At 39.3% G+C, this 26,496-nt stretch overlaps 1 long non-coding RNA gene across 1 annotated transcript; it reads left to right on the top strand.

Moving 5' to 3' along the window:
• Positions 1 to 13,400: 13,400 nt before the first annotated feature.
• On the top strand, positions 13,401 to 17,146 carry LOC119901413. The gene is made up of 3 exons (XR_005444193.1): positions 13,401 to 13,527; positions 16,279 to 16,359; positions 16,823 to 17,146. It is a non-coding gene; the product is annotated as an uncharacterized LOC119901413 (long non-coding RNA).
• The last annotated feature ends 9,350 nt before the right edge of the window (positions 17,147 to 26,496 follow it).

A 26,496-nucleotide genomic window follows, 5' to 3' on the forward strand; every position in this document is an offset into this window, starting at 1 on the left:
GTTTGATCCAGAAAGGGCTATTGTGACACAGATCGTGATGATGGTTACCCTTCAACGCCCAAAGATTTAAGAGCATAAATGCTTACACTGTCATATTAGCCAAACTACAAAATTAAATGTGTTAAATTAAAAATGTTTGCTGATATAAATATGAATCACGAAGTGGTGTCTGCAATTACGTTAACAGAATAGTGAGTCTGATGGTCAATAAATGATCTAGTGTTAGCTATCTGCCTGTTATTTGTGTGTTAGCTGTCATTTTAAAGCCCCAGAAGTCTAGCTAGGTAGCAATCGAGTAAGTCGAGTCCGCTAATGCTAGCGTATTGTAGCAAAAGTCAAAATCCCTGAAAACTACTTTCATCAGTATTGATTACATCAATATTTCAAGCTTGTCACCTTATTCGGGATCTCCAGAGCACTTACAGCGGAGCAGCAGCTTTTCCTGTCAGTCTGTGTAACCAGCTTATAACATTAGCTAAGCAGCAAAACGGCTGCTAGCAAGACCTTGTCTTTCTGACATATTGAGCTTTAATTGCCAGCATGTCACCACAGTCATTAGTACTATAAACCAGTCATCACTTAATACCATGTGGCTTTTGAATTTAATGAAAACACCATCAAATGTTCCCAATTTTTTTAGATACAGATGGACTTTGAAGTTTTTTTAAAGTTCCAATTAAATACAGTAAAATATAAAAATATCTGTCAGTGGTACAGCTGCTAAAACAGTATGTTTTATTTCCTCAAACATGTTAAGAGAGCGAAAGGGTCCTTTGATATCAATTTCACTTTCAATCAGGCTTGACAGATAAGGAAATGAAAGATTATCTCAGTTTTCGGTAATGTATGCACACATGGAATAATGATAAAATAGAGTCTCTGAATCTACAAAAGTGTCCTAACTTTTTTAATTTGTAAAGTAATGTAATGTAGTCCCTGCCGCAGGTTTAAATGAGATCTGTAAAATAAGCATGCTTACTTCTGTCTTGCAATAACATTGCAACAGGAAATAATAACTTTTTTAGAAGCTGCCTGAATTACAAATTCTAACAATTCTTACAAACCTGAATTACCTGATATTAGTCTCCATATAGCGTAGGAGGGTGCATACCTGCCCTTGCAATGCTTACATTATGGAATCTAAGCTCAATTAAGCTTTCACCTCAATTATTGCGCTGTTTCATCTTCAGTTAAGAAAATGTAGGTTCAATATCCCACCAGACTTAACTAACGGCGAGTGACCTTGCCTGACACAGTGTTAAATGGACCGGCAAGAATGTTTTTTGTGGGTATAAGAGGAAAGGCTGGCTGTTAAAAGTCAACCATTTCTCTATGTCATTGATGCCTGACAGGCTGTAATTTTCATTCTTTCACTCCAGCGGAGCCTACTCAGCTGGAGATTATGGAGATGATGGTTTGGATTTTTAAGCACCATCTTCATTCCATTTTAAATCTCTGTAATGTCTGAGCATAAATAAAAACAGATGCCTTTTATAAAACAGCTAGGCAGTGGAGCTGAATAACACTGTGCTTCAGTGAGCTCACATTTATTACTGTCGTTCAGTGAACACTTCCTCTAGTCAATGTCAATCTACATGTCAATGGAAATCCCATTTGATGAATGGCTCTAGGAGAGTCTGGATTGAAAATCTTGGTTAGAACATTAATTTTCTAATTTCCTTGTCAGTGTCAATTTTGCTATTCATTCTGTCAATAATACTTTATTGTTCAGGTGCAAAGGCCATTTAAGATTTGCCTGCATTAACAGACTATTGGCAAGCACAACTGCTGTCAATAGGGAAAAGAGGTTTAATTAGAGCACCAAAATCAGTTAATCAGTACTAGTAATGCAGATTAGTTTCATTTGCTGGAGATGGGGGGTGATAGTTACAGTGACCTGCTCCGCTTGAGTGGCAGAGGGAGGAGGATCAACATGAGGGAGTGTGTCAGTGGTCACCCCTACATTAAATGCAGCTCCTTCAAACTTCGTTACACTTCTTTTTTTCCCTGCTTTATTGCCGAAACACGTGTAACCTCTGACAGATATACAGTCACTGGAAAATAAAGACAGGATCTTTGAATTAAAGAGCAGTGGACCACGATCCACATGGCCGAATCAACTGGACCAGGTACCATGGCGTGTGCGGTGATCGCTCAGAGGAGATGAAAGAGAGCCATGAAAGAAGCCATGCTGGCCCAGCTTTGACTTAAGGGCCAGTCTGGACAAAATGGGACTAAGGTTGGCTAAGCAACGTTAATCTGAGACTGCTGTGCCCACATCTTCACAGAGACCTGCCCCATCAAATTCCCAGATCAAGCACTCGGCGGGTGGTCCGTGTTCTGTTCTCTCCGGCAAGATTAGAGGATGGGAACCCTTACATCGATGAGGCTTGGTACTCAAACACAGTCAAGATGGAGACTGTTTCCCAAATGTCAAACTTTTTTTATTGTTAAAATTAAACCATATTATCATCCTATTGCTGCTGTTTATTTTCTCCCCAGGGCAGTTTTTTATATTATATTATATGTTATAAGATTTTCATTTACAAATAATTATATGCTAACTTCTATGTGTGTACCATGAAGGGACTACAAATTTTGTTTTGTTGTACAACCTTGTGCTGAATAGTGACAAATAAACAGCCTTGTACCTTGTACCTTGAAATGAAGCAGAGGGTTGGAATCATCTCCCTGTCTCTTTGGATGAGGATTTTCTCCAACTGGCAAAGTCATGGCTTTCACTGTCCTCCTTGCGGCAAGATCAGATCATTGCTGCTTTTCAGCTCACAGGCCCTGGAATGATGGCCCAAGTCATCTTTGTTGTTGTTGCAAGCTTGTATGTAGCTCTAACTGTTCTCAAGCCAACACAAAGGTCTAGAATGTGCTGTATCTCTGCTGTAAATATGGACGAGATCAGGTAGTCAGCATAATGATTGCAAAGTAGTAGTTGCTGAGGATAACAAGACCGGTAACTTCTCTTTTGGCTCTTTTGACTGTTTATTGCACACACAGAGACAAAAAAAATGTTTTGGCCTTGACCATCCAATGCTGATGTTACTATGACAGATGCCTTTAAGGGAGAGAATCAACATTACCCTGTGTACAGTGTGGGGATAACTACCCAGTATGTGTTTGTCACCCACTACCAAACAATGTTTGTTAAATTACTTTAGTCCATGTTAGGTCCACTACAGAAGCATTGACTTAGTGGGTTCATATCGTGTCCACTGAATGAGGCTTTCTGTTCCAGTTGCATCAAGCTTGATCTTTGCTCAGGTTCAAATGTCTACTTGAAGAGATTCAGAAGTCATTTTGCTGACATATTTTGTACAGCATACTGAATACCGTAAAACTTTGAGTAATAGCCCGGGGTTTTATTTGCTGAAATCACTGAACTGACCCTGCCTATATTTGGGACAGGCGTCCATATGGAACAGGCCTTTAATTCCTCTTCCACAAAACTGAAATAGGCTACTATGAAACAGTTAATTTATTTCAAACAGAACATTACTTGTATAATAATATTAAATACACATTATTCATTTGATCTAGCTCCGACAGACGGCTTATGCACTTTTATTTTGAAGGCAGCAACATAATGAAAGCAACAAGGCGCAGGATGAGAGAAGTCTGGCAGAAGTTAGCAAACAGAGAGCGATCTAACAATCTAACCCCACAGGGTTTAAGATACATCCAAAGAACAGAACAGGCGTTTAATGGAGACCTGCGTTTATTTGTCAAAATATGTTCCCACACCAGGCCAGTAAATGGGGTAGTTTGGGACTTGGGTATTAATTGAAGTTTTACGGTATATACCAGGGGTATTCAATTAGATTTCAAAGAGGTCTAGTTAGAGAAAATTTCCTGAAGCAAAGGTCCGGAACATCAAAACGACGAACTTGCGTTATCATTCAGTACTATAACCTATAGTTGTATCAACACATGTTTTTAGTTAACAACGGACTGTCAAATCAAATAATATTTCAGTCAGTTTTCACATCAAACTGGAGGGATAATAAATAATAACTATTCAAATAATAAATCCTAAATTTAAGTAAACTAAAGTGCCTAATTTTTAGAAAAAATGTAATAAAAAGTGTAGCTTGAAGTGATGAAGTGTAGTCTTAACCAATTTTATAATAAACACTCAACAAATCATAACAAATGAACAGCTGTAATGCCTCCTCTTCTCTTTCATTTCCTCTTACAGAGCTACCACTTTCCTACTTTCTGTTGTTCAGTGAGAAAAGTGAGCTCCAGCTAGCATATTGGAGATCTATGAGATATTCTGGTTTTGAACTGCCCGTGGGAGGAATGTACATGTAAATATCTGTACATTCTTGATTAAAAGTCATGTGAAATCTCTTTTATCTTTTGTCTCCTCAATTCGGGTGTGTTTCCAAAACGTCTCTGGTGAATCTCGCGGACTCGACTCGCAAGCATCGGTATGCAAAGATTTGATTGGCTGAGCAGCGTCACATGAGACGATTGGAGCACATGCGATTGGTCTGTGAGTTTCCTGGTCCTCTAAACCAGTACAGTAAATGCTAGAAAAGCTGCGCGGGTTAAAATAGAAACGCTCCGTCACGAGGTAGTAAGTCTCAATAATAAATGGGCTGTAGGTCGGCGGTCTGGAGAGGACGGCGGCTGGGTCTGGATCCGGACCGCGGTCCGCCTATTAGTGACCTCTGAACTAAGGAGTAATATAATTGTTAAACTTTCCAAGTATTGATTTTATGTTGGGAGGAAATTGCAATTAATCATCTGTCCACTAAATTGTACATTATGCATGCTGGCTATATTTCAAATACAATTAACTACAACTGAGACTTTGTTTTTCTTGAAAATACTTTATGTGCACTAACTTTTTTGGATGTAAATCAATGGATTTATGTTATTAGAATGTAAAACTTGCAGTTTCTGTAACGAAAACAATATTTTGTGCAGATTAGTTCCATTATGTAACATTTAGTGTGTTGCGTAATAGAAAGGCATTCAGGATAGTGGAGCAAATTCAGAATCAACTGAGGATAATACGAGTGGCAGTGATGATGAATGGCTGCCAGAAATAGGTGGATCCCCAAATGATAGTGGAGCTGAGGGTGCTGAGAAAAAGAGCCTGAGGAGTCAGGAGGGAGGTTCAGCGTTTTTGCATTGCATTAAACTGTATTAGAATATGATGTGACCACATTAGTTTAACAGCCTTTAAAATATAGTTTTCTCATACTATATCATTTTATTCATTGGTTTGTTCATTAAATATTTCTTCAGTTAAAACCTTACGCGCATGCTGTCCACCTTAGTGGAAATTTAAAAAACTTGAAAAATGTGTGTTTAAAAAAAATTTAATTCTATTTTTATTTTGCATGCCTAAAGAGCAATACAAACAAATCCTGACAGAGGCTGTCATAATTCATGCATGACAGGGTTACTTTTTCCCATAGACAACGTTATGTAAATGCCTTGGATCTGCACAAATTCTTCCCGCTAAAATCATCAAGTACAAAACATTAAGTTAACTTCGCTAGAAATTATATCATATCCAACAGAGCATCTGACATTTCAGCATTTGTTTCTCCTGATCACTTTCTCCAGTACACTGTAATGGCTTTTGGTATGAGAAATGCCCCAGCCACATTCCAAAGACTCATGTGTAGACACCCCGTTGTGTAGTGTTCCAGTATGAGCTGCACCAAACGTTGCTCTTCCTTTCAAGTTAGAAGTTGACAGGGGGGCATTAGCGTCGCTACAAGTAGCACCGTTACTAGCTTAACTACATTTCTCAGTAGCTTGGTGGTAGCGCCGCTATTTTCTGAATCAAATTTTATTGACCGAGTAGCTTCCACACACGCTACATTTTAAGTAAGTAAGTGACGCCACTGCCACACATGGCAGAAGCACTTCCTGTGACGGTGACATCACGTACCGATCCTTAGGCTGATGCCTGCGACTTTGCTGTTGGGGAGTAAAAACGCGATTGAGTTTACTTTCTATTGTGATAGTTATTGTAACACCTCTTGTGAGAAGGATCAGGTTCCAGCATGGACAGCTCTTCCTCTAGTGAGGAGGATCTCTCTCTCTCGCCCATTGCCAGGAATGTTTAGGTTGTTTAGATTGCAATGTTGCCAGAGCACAAATTCACATATAAACAATAAAAAATATATAATGTGATAATTAAGTTACTTTATACAAACAACAATGGTTCTCCATTTGTTGCTTGAGGAAATACATTTAGCTGCAATGATATGGCAGTAAGTAGTCTGATTTAGCTCTCTCGCGCACACACGCACTGTTTGGAGCAGGTTTTTAGTCTTTCTTCTATTGCTACTGTGGAATGAAGTTAGTTCAATATAAACTAGGCCTATACTGTGTGTGTGTGAGTGTGTATGACCTAACTATAAAATATAAAAAAATTAAAAGTAGCTTCGATGTAACTAAGCTAATTTTGCCACGTTGTTGTAGCTTAGCTTGCTACATTTCACTGGGGGGTAGCTTCTGTGTAGTGAAGCTTCATTTAATGTAGAGTAGCTATTAGCTTAGCTCACTACATTTTCCAAGTAGCTTGCCCAACAGTGGAAGTTGATGCTAGTGCTACTGGAGATGGAACAATGTTGTTACAGGATGGAGAAGATGTAAACATAATTTTTGTTTGTTTATAAGAAAATTCAACAGTGCACCTTCAATGAGCCATTAAAGCCATATGTAAAGGAATGTCTAAAGTGGTTGATTGTTTGTGGGCCTAGATCCAAACAATACCAGAGTGCATGGAGGGGGTGGTCATCCACAGGAACCACAACCACCGCCAGTGGAATGGCACATAACCTCTACACAGCCTGTTTAGCTGTATTTCTTTGTTTTTTTTATGAACATTCTTTTTCAATCTTTATCAATGTGCCATCGATGCACGGACAGAGACAGTTATCTTCCGACATTGTGGATTCATTCTCATTTAAGAATACAATCTATAGGCTGCACTGTCCTTTATAATGCCGTGACTCTGTGGATATCAAGGCAGCTGTCAGGTCGGCAACAGTTGCACTGAAACATTTACCCTGGGCTACATTACTGCTATAATCACTGTTTAAATCAATGTCATCTGTAGGAAGCTGTAACTGATCAATGAACCGTCATTTGTAATGTCGCACCGATGGAACATTTCTATAGATATTATGCTGGAGATGATGAGTGAGGATGACTGTGGTGCAACTAAAACAAATAAATCTAACCTAGTTTAAAAGTGAGTTTTTCTATATTAGCTGTTTATAGTCTTAATGTGTTATGACAGCATTTCATTAAATACGAAATGAGCAAGAATTTCTTTTATGTAATATAGACATTTGCAACTTTACAGTCAGTCTGAATATACACATTTTCAACTGCAAAAAAAAAGAAGAATAGCCTACTGGGTCGGACTGTGACTTTACAATCACATCACTGTTCTTTCTAGAGCTTGGAATATTCTCCCCTCAGATCAAAAGCAGATTCTCTTTTTTTAATTGTCACTAAAACAAAAATAATAATCTCACATAGATGTAGTTTTGGTATTGCTGTATTGAATTTTTGTTTGTTTTTATTTATTTTTTGGTGCATTGTGACAATTTTATATATAGGTTACTGGTACTTGTTGTTTCATGCATAGTCATTTCGATATTTTTTTTGCAGTTTCAGTCTCATTGATACTAACTACTGATAGTCAAATGTCCTCATATATCTGAGGTAAGGCAAGTTATTACTTATCCTTTTGAAATAATTACAGGGAACTCACATTTGTAGATGTATTTCCTCCGTCCCAGACACAAAAGAGGGGCTGCACTTGAGAGGAATCTGGTTTGTTCCCCCCTCACTGATGTAGACTCAGTGTTGGAGGGCTTTATAACCAATTCCCATTCAAAGCTAATTTGTTTGAATTGATATTCAATGTGGCAGACCCATTTACACACATTCATACACTAATGGCAGAGGCTAAGGTGCCAACTGCTCATCAGAAATAGAAATAAGCATTCACACAGCGATGCAACAGCCATTGGTAAGCAATTTGGGGTCCAGCATCTTGCCCAAGGACACTCTGACATGCAGACTGTAGGATCTAACCACTGATCGGACACCGTGCTGAGCCACAACTGCTCCAAGCCGTCCTAGAGTTCCTAGCAAGTCCTCATACTCCCAGACCTGTATTTGACACAGTGAACCACCAGACTGATTGATCCTTTCCACCCTTAAAGGATTAGATGTCTCATGCAGGGCAGTGCAGAGACCTTTGGAAGGGCAGGGGTATGGAGGTAAATCGGTGCCAAAAACATTGAAAATGGACAGACTCAAAGTCACAGACAGATATTACAACTTGTAAATACATAACACAATCTACAAATAGATAAAAAATCAGCAAAGTTCTCATGATCCGCAAATATAAAGCATGATATACAAAAAGATAAAAAATCTACAAATAAACACATCATGATTCACAAATAGAAATCAGTGACTTGTACTTGAAAACCAGAATTTGAATGTGAAGTGATTTGTTTGCATGTGAATTTCATGTTCTGTTTGTAGATTGTGTCACATTTGTTTTCAGAATTTTGGCACTATTGTTTCGCTGTTGTGACAGAACAATGCCATAATTGTTGAAAATGAAGAGCCTATGAGTCAAAAATGCATATTACAATTTGTAAACACAAATCAAGATCTTCAAATAGATTTAAAATCTGCAAATAAACTCCTCATGATCTGCAAATGTAAAACACAATCTGTAAATAGATTCTAAATCTGCAAACAAACTCCTCACAATCCGCAAATGTAAAACAAGACCATACAAAAGCTGCGATACAACAGCCCACTCTATTGATCAATAAAGAGTAAAAGGTCTGTTGCATTCTACCTGACATTAAAATATTTCCAGCCGGCTCGCTGACGCTCAGCCAGTATTCGTTTGAAGAGACACTAACGTTTTAAGGATGAAACTGCTTAATGCAGTGCTTTTAATGTTTTAATGACTGGGTCCGTATGTTTTCGACAAGACCAGACCTCTGTGTTAATTCGGCTCCCGGTAGAAACCTCCTGAACTATCCGACACTGAAGAATTCCTGAACTGAAAACACACTGAGCACCTAACCGGAGCTAAGGCTGCAGCAGCTCGGTTAAACACATATCAGGGCATAGCTGCACGGCGGTTGCTACCTATGTTATTTCCAACACGGATTTGTTGTTGACAAAAGCACTTTCATGGAAAAATAATACACTCACATACAGACAGGGTAGCGACTGACTAACCAGCTGAATTGCCAGTCACTGATAATAACTTAAATGACAGCGTGACAATGAGGAGTCGTTCTAGTTAACGTTAATGCTCTGTTCGGTTAGTCATTACATATTTGCCATGCCATAAAAATAAATGCTACGGGGACGCAGTGTCCTTTAGTTCCCAGTAATAAGGTCGAGATTTTGGCAGGGGTCCTGACGCCGATGCGTCCCCTGCGAACGTTTGTTTGGTGTGGTATGGCTCTATAGGTGCAAGAACTGCTAGCTAGCAAGCTAGTGAGCTGTATGTGCTGTTGTTCATATGCTGTAAACACATGTTTGGTTATAGCCAACTATAGCCAAAGCTAAATGATATTACGTTAGCTGGACAAGTTTGGGGACTTGATTAAAACTCAATGAAAACTGTAGTGCACATTTACACAATGCCATTTGTTCAGCCGACGCTGAAAGTTGTGTAGTCTGCACAAGCCTAACGCTGTTGGTGAGCCAGGTTCTGGACAGTTTTAACGGTAGTGCATAACGTTAACGGTTACTGGGTTATTCTTTATTAAATGTCACATAATTACTTGATCGAGCGACCGCTTACCTGACAACCCATCTTGAGAGCGTCCGTCGGTCGGTCCGTCCTTCCCCAGCGCTGCCCAGGCTCTGTCTGCAGAGGCTCTGCCCGCCTGCTGAGCTTTGCACAGAATGTGTAAGAATGTCTTTTTACAGTGGTTTGAAAATACAAGTTTGACTGTGTTTGTTTGCAAATTGTGAGGAGGGCATTTGTAGAATTTATAATGGGAAAACAGCGAAACAGTTGTGCCAAACTTCTGAAAATAAATGCAATACAATCTACAAACAAATAATGACCCTCATGCACAGACAAATCACTATGAATTAATTTAAATTCTGGTTGTCAAGAACAAGTCACTGATTTCTATTTGTGAATCATAAAGAGTTTGTTTGCAGATTTTAAATCTATTCGAAGATCTTGTTTTGTGTTTACAAATTGTAATATGCATTTTTGACTGATAGGCTCTTCATTTTCAACAATTATGGCATTGTTCTGTCACCACAGCGAAACAATAGTGCCAAAATTCTGAAAACAAATGTGACACAATCTACAAACAGAACATGAAATTCACATGCAAACAAATCACTTTACATTCATTCAAATTCTGGTTTTCAAGTACAAATGCAAATGTAAATGCTCCGTACCTGTATAGCGCCTTTCTAGTCTTTTCGACCACTCAAAGCGCTTTTACACTACATCCACCAGTCACACACATTCATACACTGAGCCTAAGTGCTCAAACTAACTCACTAACTAACTAATGGAAACTAATTCACACTCACTCATACACTGGCGGAACAGCCGCCAGGGGCAATTCGGGGTTCAGTATCTTGCCCAAGGACACTTCGACCTTCCGATTAATGGCCAACCCGCTCTACCTCCTGAGCCACAGCCGCCCCTACAAGTCACTGATTTCGATTTGTGAATCATGATGTGTTTATTTGTAGATTTTTAATCTTTTTGTATATTATGCTTTATATTTGTGGATCATGAAGAGTCTGTTTGAGGATTTTGTATCTATTTGTAGATCGTGTTTTACATTTGTGGATCATGAGAACTTTGTTTTATTTACTTATTTTTTATTTTTAATCCATTTGTAGATTGTGTTTACAAGTTGTAATATCTGTTTGTTACTTTTAGTCTGTCCATTTTCAATGTTTTTGGCACCAATTTACCTCCATATATTTCTTCTTCACTCTTAACTTTGATGTCAGGAATATTATTTATTTTACATTGACACTGACATTTTTACATGGATTTCCTGCTATTGAGTTTTTATAGTAGTTTTGCTGTTGTAAACACTACTGTTGCTGTTAAAATGTAAATATATTTCTATAATGTTCTGAATTAAATGATAATTTTAAAAAAGGGCTGATAAGAAGGCTAGAAGTCAGAGGAATAAATATCAGTAAGCCTGTTTTTTTTTTTTTTTTACCAATGTTGCTGTAATTATTTTAAGGTGCAAGGCTTTTATTAAGTTACTGTAGGCTAACAATCCTAGTTCATGTGAAAAATGTTTTTAGTTAAATTACATAAAAAAATAAGACTTCTCGACGCCCGTAAACTTCTCTCCCTCAAAAAGCAAGAACGAATTGAACAGAGCACCTTTGTTTATTTGTGAAGTAACGTTAGCTGTTGGCATAGTGTTAGCCGGCTGCTAATGTTACTGCTACAAGTGACAACACAGCAATATACAACTGTGCACGCTCTCTTTTGCGTCTTTCTTGTAAAATGCATTCAACAAACCACAACAAGCACATTGCGGTAAACCCCTCTTACTGGCAGAATCGAAGATGTCCTGTAGGCAGTGCTGCAGAATCACTAACGGTGTCTGAACGGGAGGGCTCATCACGTATGAGGTCATCAGGTGAAAGGTCATAATGTGGGTAAATTAATTTACTGTGAAATTATTTTTTCATTGCTAATAGTTTGAGTGGGCAGGCCTTCACAAAAAGGCCTTTAGAAATTTTTAAATAAATAAATTGAGGAAATTTTGCATTGACAAAAAGGCACTTTGGGCATCAAAGGGAAAAGGGCAGGTACTCAAGCACCCAGTACCCCCCAACCCCAACTCTCCCTCCCCTCTGCACGTGTCTGGTCTTATGCTCTGGACTCTCTCTGTCTCCTACCACAGCTATGATGATTACACCAAGCTGTTCATGCCAGTCTCCTCATCTGACCCATTGAGGAGGAAACCCACATTGCTGCTTGACTGGCTGACATCTTGTGTGTGAGTGGCTGTTGAAGCACCACCTAAAGCTCAACCTGGACAAGACTGAGCTTGTGTTCCTCTTGGGGAAAGGGTCCCCTTACTAGGACCTGACCTGAGAACACCCGGATGATGCAAACCTGGACAGCAAAGAACCTGTGAGTGGGCTAGGACCACTGGGTCGCAGTACCGCAGCAGTAACCAGCTCGCACTGTGTTCGCAAAGCTTAAGTAATCAGGAAATTGGTCTAATGAGGTCATGGCTTAAAATGCAACAGATAAGTGTTTGCAATTATTATGACACTATGCGTGCTTTAGTTTATTATTGATGACACCCAAAGATTTCTTATTAATTGGTCCTCTGAATATTAATGCTCTAACTACTAAGTAGATGAAAAACAGCTAATTAATTCAACAATGTTCCTAAATTGAAGCGTTTAAGACAGCAGTCATGTTGATGTGACCATGTATTATGCCTTTTCAAATCTTAATCATTTTTTAAGCAAGCAGCAGACAGAGAAGCTAAATCACTTGTGTATACTACATCCGATAAGCCGATAATTACTGCCTGCTGTTTTCTTTGTGTTATCAATAGAGTACATTGGTCTATAAACAGGATAAAGGTCAGGATGTAACAATCGCCATTTACTTTCTCTTTACACTAATGAACATCAATAGCAATTGTGTAAAGCTTTAAATGGCAAAGCAGTTTAATGATCTGCAGTAAAATATTAATGATCATAACTAAGGAAGAATCTACCTTAATGAGAGCCATGCACACACTAAGCCTTGTTATTGTGTTTCCATTAGAGAAAAACTGCAAATTCACTGCTATACAAGCAAAAGAAAAGTTTTAATCAGGGCCAGATTACCCTTCTAGGAAGGCCAGGGGCAAAAATTAAGTGTGGGCCTTTTGGATCCCTCATTTCTCCCGATCTCTGTGCAACATCTATCCTGTCACCAAAAACTAGATTTTGACACCGATTTGGGCCCCTCTATAAGATAGAGTCTTAAAATCATTAAGGCCCATATCATTTCAGTTTATATTGTGCTTTAGTGGTCCATATAACCAAACAATGTTGCAATTGATCAAATTACCACAAACTAATTGACACATAATGATCCTGTGGCATTCGCGGTCCCTGGGTCCAAGGGTATAATTTCTACTCGGGAAACCAAACCTATGCTTTTGCCCTGGGCCTACATTCCGAGTGGATATGAAGCCTGGGGAATTGACGTTGCGGGGCAGGTGGTCTGGCCGGACCGGCAGTAAAGCAGTGCACGTGGTGATTAGCCGATAGGCACCTGTTGGTGAGTCGCAGGTGTGTTATGCTTTTGTTCTCCACATGAAGAGCTGGCACACTGCATGTGTGTTGTCCTGCCATGATTACTTTATCCGTCAAGAGAGCCCGGGGTCAGGGTTGCAGTGTAGCAGGTGGTGACTGCCGTTACAAAGAGAGCCCCATGTAATGTTGGGGGAGGCTAACTTTGTCGGGGAGATCCAGGTAGGGATCGGCTGCGTAGCAACTGTATAGAGTTTTGTTTTGTTCTGTTCTGATGGTCTGGCTTAGAGCTCATCCTGCGTGTGGGATAAACTTGCCCATTGACTGTGAGCTCCCCTTGCGCTGGGTTAACGTGTCTGCTGGTCATTATATTAACTGCATGTCAGCTAGTGTGTTTTATGGGCTCATTGATATCTCAGCCAACCTGTCTCTTTGTGCTTCACATTGTTTTAATACCTTTCTTTTGGATTAATAAAGGTTTAGATTTTATTATAACTGCTTTCCAGTCATTCTTGCCTTCAGGATGCTAGGGACCTGTTGTTTGTGGCTCCAAGGGGGGCCTCCACTATATTCCCATTTCTTAGCTGTCCATCAGTTATATTTAACTTCCATTTATTGTATTTCACCTGTTTAACCAAGAATGACAGAGCTAGAGACTGATGTAATGAATTTCATGGGACTGTAGGATTAGGGTATTTGGCTCTTAGAAATTATACTGTAGATTGCATGTGCTTCATTTATTGTTAGTATTTATTTAGACAATGTTCAAATATATATATTTGCTTAGTGTTTGGGGCCCTACATACAAGCTTCAGATAGCTTAAAAAAGGATGTCCCTTTTCACAAATTTCTTATTACCGTACTTCTATTTGAATGTTATGTGAATAAACTGAACTGAGCTTGGCATCCTGCAGTGAATAAGACTAAAACTAATAAAAACTAAAGTAAAACTAGCAAACCCACGTTAAAAACTAATGAAAAGTCCCCAACTACTATTATAACCTTGCTTCCAGCACACCTATAGCTGGGAGTGATGGCAACTCTGTCACAGAAACACTACTTTGGGGACTAGTTCTGGGGACCCTGCAATGTCACGCCTTCCCCCTGTATGGACAGTAGCTGGATGTGTGGTGCGTTCAAGCACAATAAATTATACTTGTTTTATGAACACGCTTTAGAAACAGTGGGGAATTCCCTCCTGATCTTTACTCCTGGAAAGTGACAGAATTATCTGGCCAGTCATAGACCAAGCAGAGTTTCTGTGAAGAAGCTTAATGAGGTGACCAATGCCATTCATCTGAGACTCTGGATCGTTATCCTGCGACATGTCTCCCCTGAGCTGTCTGAGTCTGTATTTCCTGTACTACATGAGCCTTGAGTGGAACATATGAGGAGCTACGCCGATGTCTAGCAGCCATCTTTTGAAGGGACTTGCCTTGATATTATCAAGGGAACCAATGATTCCTGAATAGAAGGTGTGGGCCCCATGGTATTGTAATCACACACCAGGGTGAGTTATGACAACGACAAAACCTAGTTTAGAGTGAATCCACCAACATTTTGTGCCTGGCCATTGGACTAAATTAGTTCTACTGTCAAGCAAATGGGACAGTCCAAAAACTCCCCCCCATCCACCAGCTCCAGCCCACGAGTCCCTCCTACTTCACAACAGCAAGGGCCTGGGTCTCTGCACAACTGCCTCCTCGGAGCCCCCCACCTCCACAATGATTACTCTTTTCATCCTGGAGAAGGATGTAAACACACAGTCCTGCACAAAACGTCTTTTCTCTAAACTTCATTCAGAAAACAGTGTCGTGCAATGTTAAGCAGGTGTGGAAAAACGCATGTTAGAAAAAGAAGAATGTTTTTAAAAATACGACATGTTAAAATATTATATTTTCCAAGTAACAAAATGCAAAGTGAATGACAGAAGAAAGATTTAAATAAAATCAATATTTGGTGTGACAACCATTTGCCTTCAAAACATCATCAATTCCTCTAGGTACACTTGCACATCAAACATCTTGGAGAACTACACACAATTGTTGCCGGCCTAAAACTCCTGCACTGTACTGTACACAGGTATATTTTTTAATAGTTTTGTTTCTATTTGTTTTTATTTATTATTTTCATTATTATTACTTTTATACTCACTGTATTTATTGTTATGCACCTAAAAATCCTTGTATGTGAAAACCTTCTTGGCAAAAAACCTGTTCCTTTTACCTGTGTTTTGGTCTCACACCACATCCTGATGAAAAATATCTGGATCTTTAGTTGCTCAATGTGACATTATATTCACTAGCTAGATGCCAACTCCGTCTGCTGTTTGGTGCTCAGCAGGTAGAGCACCACGGGTTTGTCACTTTAAACTAAATGATGTCATACTACACTGTTAATAATAATCAATAAAATTGAGACAAAAACTCAAACATGCAGATTATACATACGCACTGTAATTGTAATACAAAAGTGTGTACCTATTTTTAGACAAACTAACCTAACCATCTTTCATTCTCCATGCTATCATTATCACATTTACATGTGTTTCGTCTGACCTGCACTAACCTGATGTCTGCCATAAGTTTTTTTTAATCCAATAACTTCCTTTGAAAGATTTAGAGTGCATTTGTTTGCCGCAGGAAACAGTACCTCCTAATTTCCATTCCACTTCTCACTCTGCAGGTTGCTTCAGAGGAAGCCATCCAGTTTTCTGCTGTGATTGACAGCTCTGAGACACCTCGCGATGACTCCTCTGCCTCTGTCATGTTTCGTCTCTTTCTGTCTTCTCTCCTTTTCCCTTTGATGCTCTTTGTCTTTCTAGCATACATGTATGCCTCTCCTTAACCTCCCGAGGGACCTCTCTATCCCCTAGCCCTTGGAAAATAAAGGAGTGCATGCAATAAAAAGCTAGCTGAACGAGAAAATATATATATAATTTCTGTTTTCTCTTTATTCTTCCGACTGCTTCAGGTTTGCTGCAAAGGCATCAGAGGCACACTCCGTAAGCCCCCTACTGACTGACAGCTCCAGAGCCTATTATGCCAACTTTTTGTAAGCCACCGCACCTTGTGACCTTCTGTCCTTAGACAGAAATGAACTGGAAGTATCAGATGTGCACATTTTCAAACACACCAATTGTTTTGAGTGGCCAAGTGCCTTGAAGCTTCTTGGATGTTTTCAATGTTATCAATTTTGGGAGCATAACAAAAGAAGGGTTTTTTATGGTTTCAAAAGCAGCAGTTGAAAATGTATATTTCTTTCACATTATACTGTCATTATGATTTTTAAGTCCTCCCCTTTCGGTCTTATAGCTGTATAAAACAGGAAACATGCCTTTGCATAACCAATGAATTGATTATAGCTTGCAAAATTACCAAATGTAAGTTTAAACGTCATTTCTAACTCACGCACACCAGGTGTGTGTGCGGTTATTGTTCCCCTCCTCTTTTTATCCCTCTCATTCTCTTGTCTTGCCCTCTTCCTCTTTGTGTTCTGATCTCTGTCCCACTCGCAGACAGACACCCAGCCAAGTGAGGGTGTGCAAAGATGTTATCATCCTGCTGCCTGCTGAGAGAGAGAGAGAGACAGCCGACTCAAACCAAGTTGGCACGTGGGACCGTCCGCTGACCCTTCCCCTTACAGGGCAAACTGCCAACTGTGCATAAGGGGAATTGGCTAAGGCCATGATGGCGGTCCTCATTCATTCATTAATTGTTCGTACCTGTTTTCATTGCATTTACTCACTCATATTTTGTGTAGTAGTTATTAGTTATCACATTTAGTAGTCGTGTGTGTACTATGTAATTTCTATTTTAATAAACCAATCATTTATAAAGAATTGGATTTTGTGCAGCCTTGTCTAAAACTGCTTGCAGCGTTCTCGATAACTGCTCCTCTGATCGACTTCACACTCGACACTGCACTCCCATGGGTCCTCAGCAACACACACACAAAACGAGAAGTTGATCAGATGAGCACTTGGTGGGATTAAATGTTTTAAAATAAAATACCGCTGTTGGCCCATTGTATCAGCCTCAGTGTCACAGAAAGACCCTCATCTTCTTTAGCATCTTACATCTCTACCTGACACTCGTCAGCTCCTGTCTCCTCACGTTCCTTATCAGACCTACTTGCACGCTGCTCATGCTTTCTTTACCTCTCTCTCCTTGCCGTTCCCTCTCGGGTGACTTGTGTGTCAGGGTTGACAGATATATTCTGTAGCTGTCCTACCTGGTCCTGTGGGAGAATCGGTGTGTGATGTTGACCCGGGATGACGGATGGCAATGCCTGGAAGACCAACACCTGAGGAGGGAAGGAAGCTGCCCTGCCTGGAGAAGAGGAATCATGTTGACAGTACTGATGATGTCCAGCGTTTAACACCAATATATAACTTAAGGTCATATCCAATAAGGTTAAACTTGCACTTTATATAAATGTAGGCTTTTGTGTAATAATGTTGATGTCTTTGGAAGTCATGTACTTTTTAAATAGAATGTATTCAATTTACATTTATCTCTTATACATAGCTTATGGCTTTTCTTTTTCCCATATATGTTCAAAAAGATTTTTGTGATCTTTAGGTCTGTCTTGAAGTTTCTATATCTTTGCCTATATTATTCAGTATTCCTGGTGTTCACAAATCATTATTTCCTTTTTGAATAAAAATGATTTTTGTGTCAATACTCTTCTAATGCACAACATGGGTCAAAAATTAAGCTAAGCTAGCAAGCTAATAGTATTGGACATATTTCTCTTTCTCACTATACTTAACTGTAAATCTGGAATTACTGGACCATCCATACTAACACTGGATAAAGAAAATCAAAAGCACAAGAATATTTTCAAATGCACATCAATGTTTAAAGTATATACTGTTCTGTTTATACTGTGAGTTTTACTTTGTTGATCTAGCTAACATAGGCTAGCTAGAATAGAAAATAGTATTGGACATATTTGTCTTTCATTAGTAATGATATCAAGGTAACCTTAATCTAAAATGTAATTATTATGAACAGTTTATGGGTAAAACGATTGTAAAATAGACTTAAATGCATCATGTGCAAAAGCAGCCGAGTTGTGAAATGCGGGAGATTAATATTGGTCTGCACTAAATATATTCATAATAGCAAACATTTACAATTATCAAAAGTTCCTCTCAAATTCCAGAGTGAAAACATACCGGTCATTTTTGACCCATGTGTGAAAAAATTGATGTAGAAATACAAGAGCTATGTTTGTTTATCCAAAGTAAGTAATAATGAATGAAATAAAAGGATTTCAAAAGATATAGCAAAGAAACACTCAGCCATGCATGAGATTATATAGGAAATGAAAACAGGTCATTTTTGACCCATGTTGTGCATTAAAATGGGTTTGCATAGCTTGTGCATCAAAAGGTAAAAGACATTACAGAAGTAAGAGGTTCATATACAGATTTATATTAACAAAATCTAATTTAATCTATTGAAAGCAGACTCTGGGCGCTTTGGGCGATGATAATGATTGAAATATTTTTTTTTTCGCCGTTTTAACTCCAAAACCCGCTGATGTTGTTGGTCTGAGTCTAAGCGGGCGCCATCTTTATTATTGCACAATACCTGCAAGCTGCCTGTCTGCTGTCGTCTTTTCTGCAGAGAGGAAACATGCCGCTTGAGAACATACAGTGTTTTTTGCCATTTTGTGGCCATGTTCCATTTTCAATCTACGGGCCTGTAAAGCATGGGAGTGCTTTTGGTGACAGGAATGTTGATGAATACTCCTGTTTTTATCAATATTTCAATGTTTTGTCATTTGGAAATAGGTTGTATGGACTGAAAAAGTGTTTTAAAGATATCTATTAATAAAAGTCAGCATTTTAACAATAAATATTGTCAAAATATGGAAATTTGCCTGGTATATTTGAAAATGTTGTATGATAACTGTTGTATTTTAGTTTATTTTCATCAGATTTATAGTTACAATTGCATTCTAGGTGTATTAGAAAATATTCAGTTGCATTAAAAGCAAACTCAGGATGGTTTTGATGGTTTATTGCATCAAAATATAGCTTTTTTTACCAGGCGAGGATAAAAAATTTCAGATTTTTTCTTTATTGCATCTCCATGTAGTCAGTAAAAGTTAAAATTATTATGCATCTAGGCCAAATGGTTGAGGAGTTATTCCTGATTCATTTTAGGTATGCGATTTTAGGCGTCTGTTTTCATCAGGTTAAATTTAAATTCTTAATTTAATTTTTATGCACTAAATGTGTAACGCTGATAAAGCCAAGAACAGTAAACTTTTATTCAGAGCAATAGAAAGCATCCTGACTGGAAATATCACTAACTGGCATGGGATGTGCACGGCCCAGGACAAGAGGGCTCTGCAGCGGGTGATTAAAACTGCTCAGAAGATCATTGGTACCCATCAACTGAGCATCAGTGATATCGGAGAGATGAGTGCCTACCTTGTTTGTGTCGCACTGGAGTGAACTAGACCGAATATGTGCGATGTCTCTCCTACATACTCAGTGCCACTCAGCATTAAGCTCAAAGTAGCTGAGCCTTTCTCTATATATCTATGTCACAATTTATGCTATGTATAATGGCCCTTTATTATAGGTTGCCAAATGTGTGTATTCATTTTCATTACTCCTGCAGTGGGTTTTATGATTAACTGATCAACTGAAAGTTTTTATTTCACCAACACCCTACAACTTAGAACTGAGCAGGTCTGTAGTTCAAGCCATAAAGTAGCCACCATGCAGAGTATAAACTCTGTTGATTTTGCTAACAACAGCACATCTTTGAACCACCGGTTGATATAAGAACAAAGAGGTCCTCTCTCTCCATCTTTTTATACAATCCATCTTGTTTCCTAGAGTGCAATGAGTATAGTATGCAGTATGTAGTTTCTAAATGGTGCAACTTCACTGCATACTGCGTATATCATCACTCAGAAACCTGTAGATATCGACACAATAAACTTGTCATCTTTCCAAAAATTACTATATCCAAACTCATTTTCCGTGTCTTGAGTGAAAGAGATGGTGATGTGTTTTAAGAGAGAGAGAGGTCAGACCAACTTCAGTGGAATTAAGGTTTCAGTGTGTGTGTGCTTGTGTTTATTTTGCCGCACCACAGGGTACACTTTATCATGCAGGTCACCCTCAGGATTAATGTTTTCATTTGAACCTCTGATAAAGAAGTATCGATTTTGCTTAATCACACTCTCAATATGAGAAATCCACTGCGTAACATTAAATGTACCAGTGAACTATTGATCTTTGTTTTGGGTCAAAAGCAACAAGGATTTGATGCAAGGCTGAAGTATTTGACACAGAGCAGCACAAATCCTAAAGTTGCGCCACCTGGACAAACTGACTGTAGAAAACCATTATTACTTTTGATTTTCTCTTTGTTGCAGATTAACATTTTAGCTCTACTCACAGAAAGAAGGCAGAGGCCCACAAGACCAGTGACTGAAGGGATCCCTGGAGGGAGCTCATCCCAGCCGATTACTCCCGGGACACAAGTTCCTACATTACATTTAAATATTTGTGTGTATATTTATAGTGTATATGCATAGATTCCTTTTTCAATGTCTCCCAACAGTCGCAGGTGTCATCTGCCTCGCTGAGCCTTGTTGAAACAGAATGCTCTCCTTCATCACAGGATGATGATGATGATGATGATGATGAAGACATGTTGTCTGCTGCCACAGAGCAGCATTCAGAGAGACCTACAGAGGGATACATCTTAATGTTATGCATGGCAGCTATCAATAGTTTTAAAATGTTGAGTTTCAACTGTACACTGAAGTGAGGAGAACAAACAATGAATGGAAAAACAACGTGCACATTCTTATCTTCTTTAACCGGGCATGACTGGGCATTACCAGGATTATTGTCAACCTACCTCCACAGCTCACTGAGATGTTCAGTAAGTGCCAGGTTGATTTGGCATAGAACTGTAGAATTGAATGTCATCCTTATGTTTTCCCAGTTACCAGTTACTCATCAAGAAAATGGCAAACACTGACCAAGAAATGGTGTACACGGGGCGGCAGAGTAGAAAGGCAGAATTACTGGCATGTCAGTTACAAGTGGGTGCATGGTCACAGGTGAATTATGTTAATTGTTAAATAATTCTAATTGCTGCATGTGTGTTTGTAGGAAATAAAGAAAACCAACAATGCGAATGATTTGTCAGCTTGGGGTGGTGCTAGCTTTATCTGTGAAGTCATTCCAGCAAATGATGTCTCTGACAGCTCTTCTATCTTGGACATCTGCAGGGTGGATGGGATGTTCTTCCTCAGAATCGTTCATTTGTACGGCAGGATGGTGCTCTCCTCTAATTGTGAAGTAAATATTATGAAGAACAACACATGCCACAATAATGTCACATGCTCTCTCTGGGTTTACCCTGAGTCTATGTAGGTACCAGAACCGAGCTTTCAGCATGACTATTGTCATCTCAACCCGGGCTTTAGTGCTGCAGTAGGCCCCATAGAAATGCTGTTGGGGGCCCAGCTCAGGGTCAGGGTAAAGAGTGAACAGAGAGGGCTGCCTTGGTTACTCTCTGTCACCAAGCAGGTGGCCATCAAACTCACCTTTAATTATATAGTGAGGGAGACAAGGGAATGTTATTTATACAAAGCTTTACTTACTATATGCAAATATGGTGCTCATATTAGTTAAGATATTAGTTGCAGTATAGAGGGATGCATGGTCTTTGTTATTGTTATTCTTTGTTAAGCCCACATAAGCCCATAGTTCACCACCAACCAGTTTCCATTTTGAGAAACATGAAAAAAACACCAGTGATCATAGTTAAATGTATTCCTGGGGCCAGAGCGGGGGCGACGTTGAATCCTGTTTAAAACTGCTGGCTAAAGATGAGTGTAAATACAGTAAGATTGTTATTCATATCGGTGGTAATATCTCCCGATATAGAGGATATCAGAGGTCGCTAAAATTAATGTTGAAACTGTGTGGACATATACAGAGGCAATGTCAGAGAGAAAAATGCTTGCCTGATTTACTTTTTTTAGTTTTTTAGACCAAAACCATGACAACCCAGAATTGAAGCCAAGGCACTTCTCTGCGCATCCATTAGAGCAGTCACCCACCCAAAACCCTATAGTGACCATGTCTGCCCCCTCCCACCACACTACCTGAATTCATTAAATTAAAAGTAAACAGAAGATTCACTGTGCATGAAAATCTAACAAAAATGAACATTATCTCAACCCGTTCTCACTCCCAAGTTGTCACATATGGACGGTAATCAAGCCCCTTGGCGTCACTTTGTAACACACTGGTGAAGGCCCTGCAGCGTCGATTTGGAACTCTAAAGGTAAGTATAGGATATATAACAGTAAAGTCAGAGTAAGGAGGTGGTTGGTGTAAACGACCGATCAGAGGGGTTTGACTAAGCGTCCATATGTGATGAGTTGGGAGTGAGAATCTATCCGTGCTTTGGGAGCCTTTTTCTCTTTTTCTCCTCCCTTACTAACCTGCACACAAACACACCTTACGATTAGATGAGTGTGGGTTTACTGGCTGAAGTTGCTGATCATTAATCTGTGCTAAAGTTAAACAAACCATATTGTATTTTTAAAGAGTTGCCTGTGGTTATTTGTGTATTATGTAGTAATCACAGCTGGTTGTGACGGTCAGTGATCCAATTCAGCCTTTACAGTCCACCTTATTAATGTAAAATAGTGTTTAAATATTTGGATTTATTGTATACTCTTTGAAACTGTTTTCTCTTTTGGTTATTGGTCCCTGATTCCAGGGTGGCGCCCTTATGAATATTTTGTAATATTGATTATTAATGCTTATAACTAAACCTGCCCCTACCAGATCTCAACAGTAGTAACAACTTCATGAGCTTCTTGATGATAAAATTCAAACTATTCAAGACAACATTCATCACCCCCTGCCCTCAGCCGGGACCAGAAAACACAAGAACCTTACAAACAGCTGACTGATATATATTTCTCCTCATCGATATACACAAACTAACTTCAATGATTTCTTCATCTAAGTCATCAACCTGTCTCTTGGACCCCATCCCAACTAGGCTGCTTAAGGAAGTTTTACCCTTAGTTAGCACTTCTTTACTAGACATGATCAATCTGTCTTAATTAACAGGCTTTGTACCGCAGTCCTTTAAAGTAGCTGTAATTAAACATCTTCCTAAAAGGCCACTCTTGATCCAGGGTTTTTAGCAAACTACAGACCTATATCTAACCTTCCCTTTCTCTAAGATCCTTGAAAAAGCAGTCACCATCTCATTCAGGATTTAATTTGAAAATATTAATATGTAAATAATGTGAGAAGTTGTTTGCAGTTGCGGATAAAATCGCCAGGCCGTCCGCCACTTTGGTGGACAGGGAAAACGCATGACAGAAAAACACATGTAGTAAAGTTAGTTTATTGTGGCTATCAGCACATGCCCCTGTGGGCGCCACTTTGCAGCACTTCCACCTCCTGTTTGTGTTAGTTAGATAAGAAAGAGATGTTTGCAGGACTTAATGTGTGTTGTTTAAAGTCTGTGGCTCTTGTGTTGTGCAGCAGGCTGCCATTTTGCTTCAGTGTGACTGTCTTTCTGCCTATGATAAAAAGTTAACATTGATGTTTTTCTCAGAGGAAACCACAGGACAAGTGATTTACAGAGCTGATGAGTATGCTGGAACAGACAATTTATTTGAATGGAATTTAATGTCAGTTTTACTTTAAATAATTGTGTTTTTAAATTTAAATGCCCAGGAACTAATGGACTTGTCTATGTTCAGGGAAGTTTCACTGAGAGGAAGTACCTGATCACACTCACCACAGTCTCTGCTGGCCACTAGGCAGCTCCACTGGAATAGTTGCATAGTTGAATGGGGCACCTCAGTGGTGGTCACAAGGGAGGAGCATGCGCTGCCTTTCCACTTTCCCTACCTAGATGGCTCATTGCCTGCTTGGTGAAATCTAATATTGTCATGTGTAGTCTGCAATGTTTGCCTACAGCAGGGGTAAGCAAATAAAATTAAAAAAGGTCCAGTTAGAGAAAATTTCCTGAAGCAAAGGTCCAGAACATCATAAGGACTAATTTGGGTTATCATTCAGTGCCATAATGTGTAGTTGAATCAACCTGTGTTTTAGTCAGCAACTGACTGTCAAATATTTTAACAGTATTTAGGCTACTGTCAGTTTTCACATCAGACTGGAGGGATAATAAATAATAACTACTCGAAAAATAAAATCTAAATTTAAAGATGCAGTGTGTAAGATTTAGTGGCATCTAGTGGTGAGGGTTGTCAATTGCCACCATCTGTCCAGTCTACCACTGCCCCCTACCCTTTCAAAGAGTGAAAGACAGCAAACTTGCAGACTGACACAGCACAAAAGGTGTCTCTTCTGAGACAGCAGAGAGTGGCCAGTCAAGAAAGGACAGGCTTATTCAGGTAGATATATTAAGAAATTATATTTACTTAATTGGGCGGTGGTGCAGTGGGTTCTCTCCGGGTGCTCCGGCGTCCTCACACCATCCAAAGACATGTAGGCTAGGTTAATTGGTGTCTCCAAAATTGTCCTTAGGTGTGAGTGTGACTGGTTGTTTGGCCCTGCGATAGACTGGCGACCCTGTACGCAGGACAAGCGGTCGACGATGGATGGATAGCGGTGCTGAAATAGATCTCAGTCATGACAGCAACAGTTAGTCACTGTTAGGATTTGGTTGTGTATTCATGTTTTTCCTGTTTAGTTTGGTTTTGTGTTCTGTGTTCTGTAAGCTTTATTTGATCGTGTCATGTTTGGGGTTTTGTAGCTTAATCTAGTCTTTTGTTCATTCTGTCCTCGTGTGTTCCCGACTACTTTACTTCCTATTTTATTTTGTAATCTTCTGTGCCTGCTGTTCTTGTCTAGCTTTTTTCCTGTTGTGGATTACCTGATGTGTTTCAGCTGTGCTTCCCTCCCTGCTCGTTTGCCTGTGTATATATTGTCCTCAGTTGTGTTCAGTATTTGTGACGTCCTTGTCTGTGCTGAGTGTTCTGTCGTGTCCCTGCGCTGTTTTGGATTGTACCTGTTCTTGGATTCTTTCCTTTGGGTTGTGTTTTGTTTGGAGTTACCTTTTGTTTGAACATTTGCCGCTGTGCTCCCAGCGTAAGCCTGCTGAGTTGTTGTTTAAATAAATCTTTTGAACTGCAAATACCTTGTCTACAGTCTGCATTTGGGTCCACACCTCAGTTCTCCGCTTCTGCACTCAGCTGGGATCGAACACTCAACCCTTGGGTTGCAGGTCCTGCATTTTACTGACTGAGCTTACAACATGTTAATGGAAGTCAATATTATGTCTTATCTCATCTACAATTTAATGGTTGAAAATATTGCTCTGACACATGTCTTTGGATGGTGGGAGGAAACTGGAGCACCTGGAGACAACATGCAAACTCCACACAGAAACGCCGGGGCAACCGGGGTTTGAACCCACAACCTTCTTGCTGTGAGGCGACAGTGCTAACCACTGCACGACCGTACTGCCCCTGTTTGCAGACCCCTGTTGTATAAATTATTACTTCTTCTTCTTCTAACATACATATTCAGCATAATGATGAGTGTCTGCACTGCCTGAATTCTACCAGAAGTAGAACAAGAAGAACGTAGTGAGGAAACACGCTCTGTAGCGCAGTTTGTCCTTTTTCAGCTAGAAACATGACGATGCAATGTGGTGACGTCCATGGAAGGGGGGACCCGCGGTTATGTAGATATGAATGGCTCATTCAGTGGCTTCTATGGTAATAAAAACATAATGGTTTATTATGCAAGGTCTTTACACACCACTGAAAACATAGATAAGGATCTTATATTGCATTTCTGTTGATAGATCCTCAGAAATATTACATAATGAACCTTTAAGTAAACTAAAGGCTGTATTTAAAATAGTTTTTTTTTTTAAATGTGCATCTTAAAACAAAGTGCTTAATTTCAGAACAAATGAAATAAAAAGTGTCGCATGAAGTGTAGTCTTAACCAATTTTATAATAAACACTCAACACATCTTAACTAATGAACAGCTTTAATGCCTCCTCTTGTCTTTCATTCCCTTTATAGAGCTACCACTTCCCTACTTTCTCTTGCGAAAAACATGAGTTGCGGCTTGTCTTGCCAGCTAGGATTGTAGATATATGAGATATTCTGGTTTTGAACTTCCCGTGGAA

The sequence above is a fragment of the Micropterus salmoides genome, unplaced genomic scaffold (genome assembly GCF_014851395.1).
Source record: "Micropterus salmoides isolate LMB-PRFRI ecotype aquatic unplaced genomic scaffold, ASM1485139v1 Ms_hic_scaffold_13, whole genome shotgun sequence".
NCBI classification, from domain to species: Eukaryota; Metazoa; Chordata; class Actinopteri; order Centrarchiformes; family Centrarchidae; genus Micropterus; species Micropterus salmoides.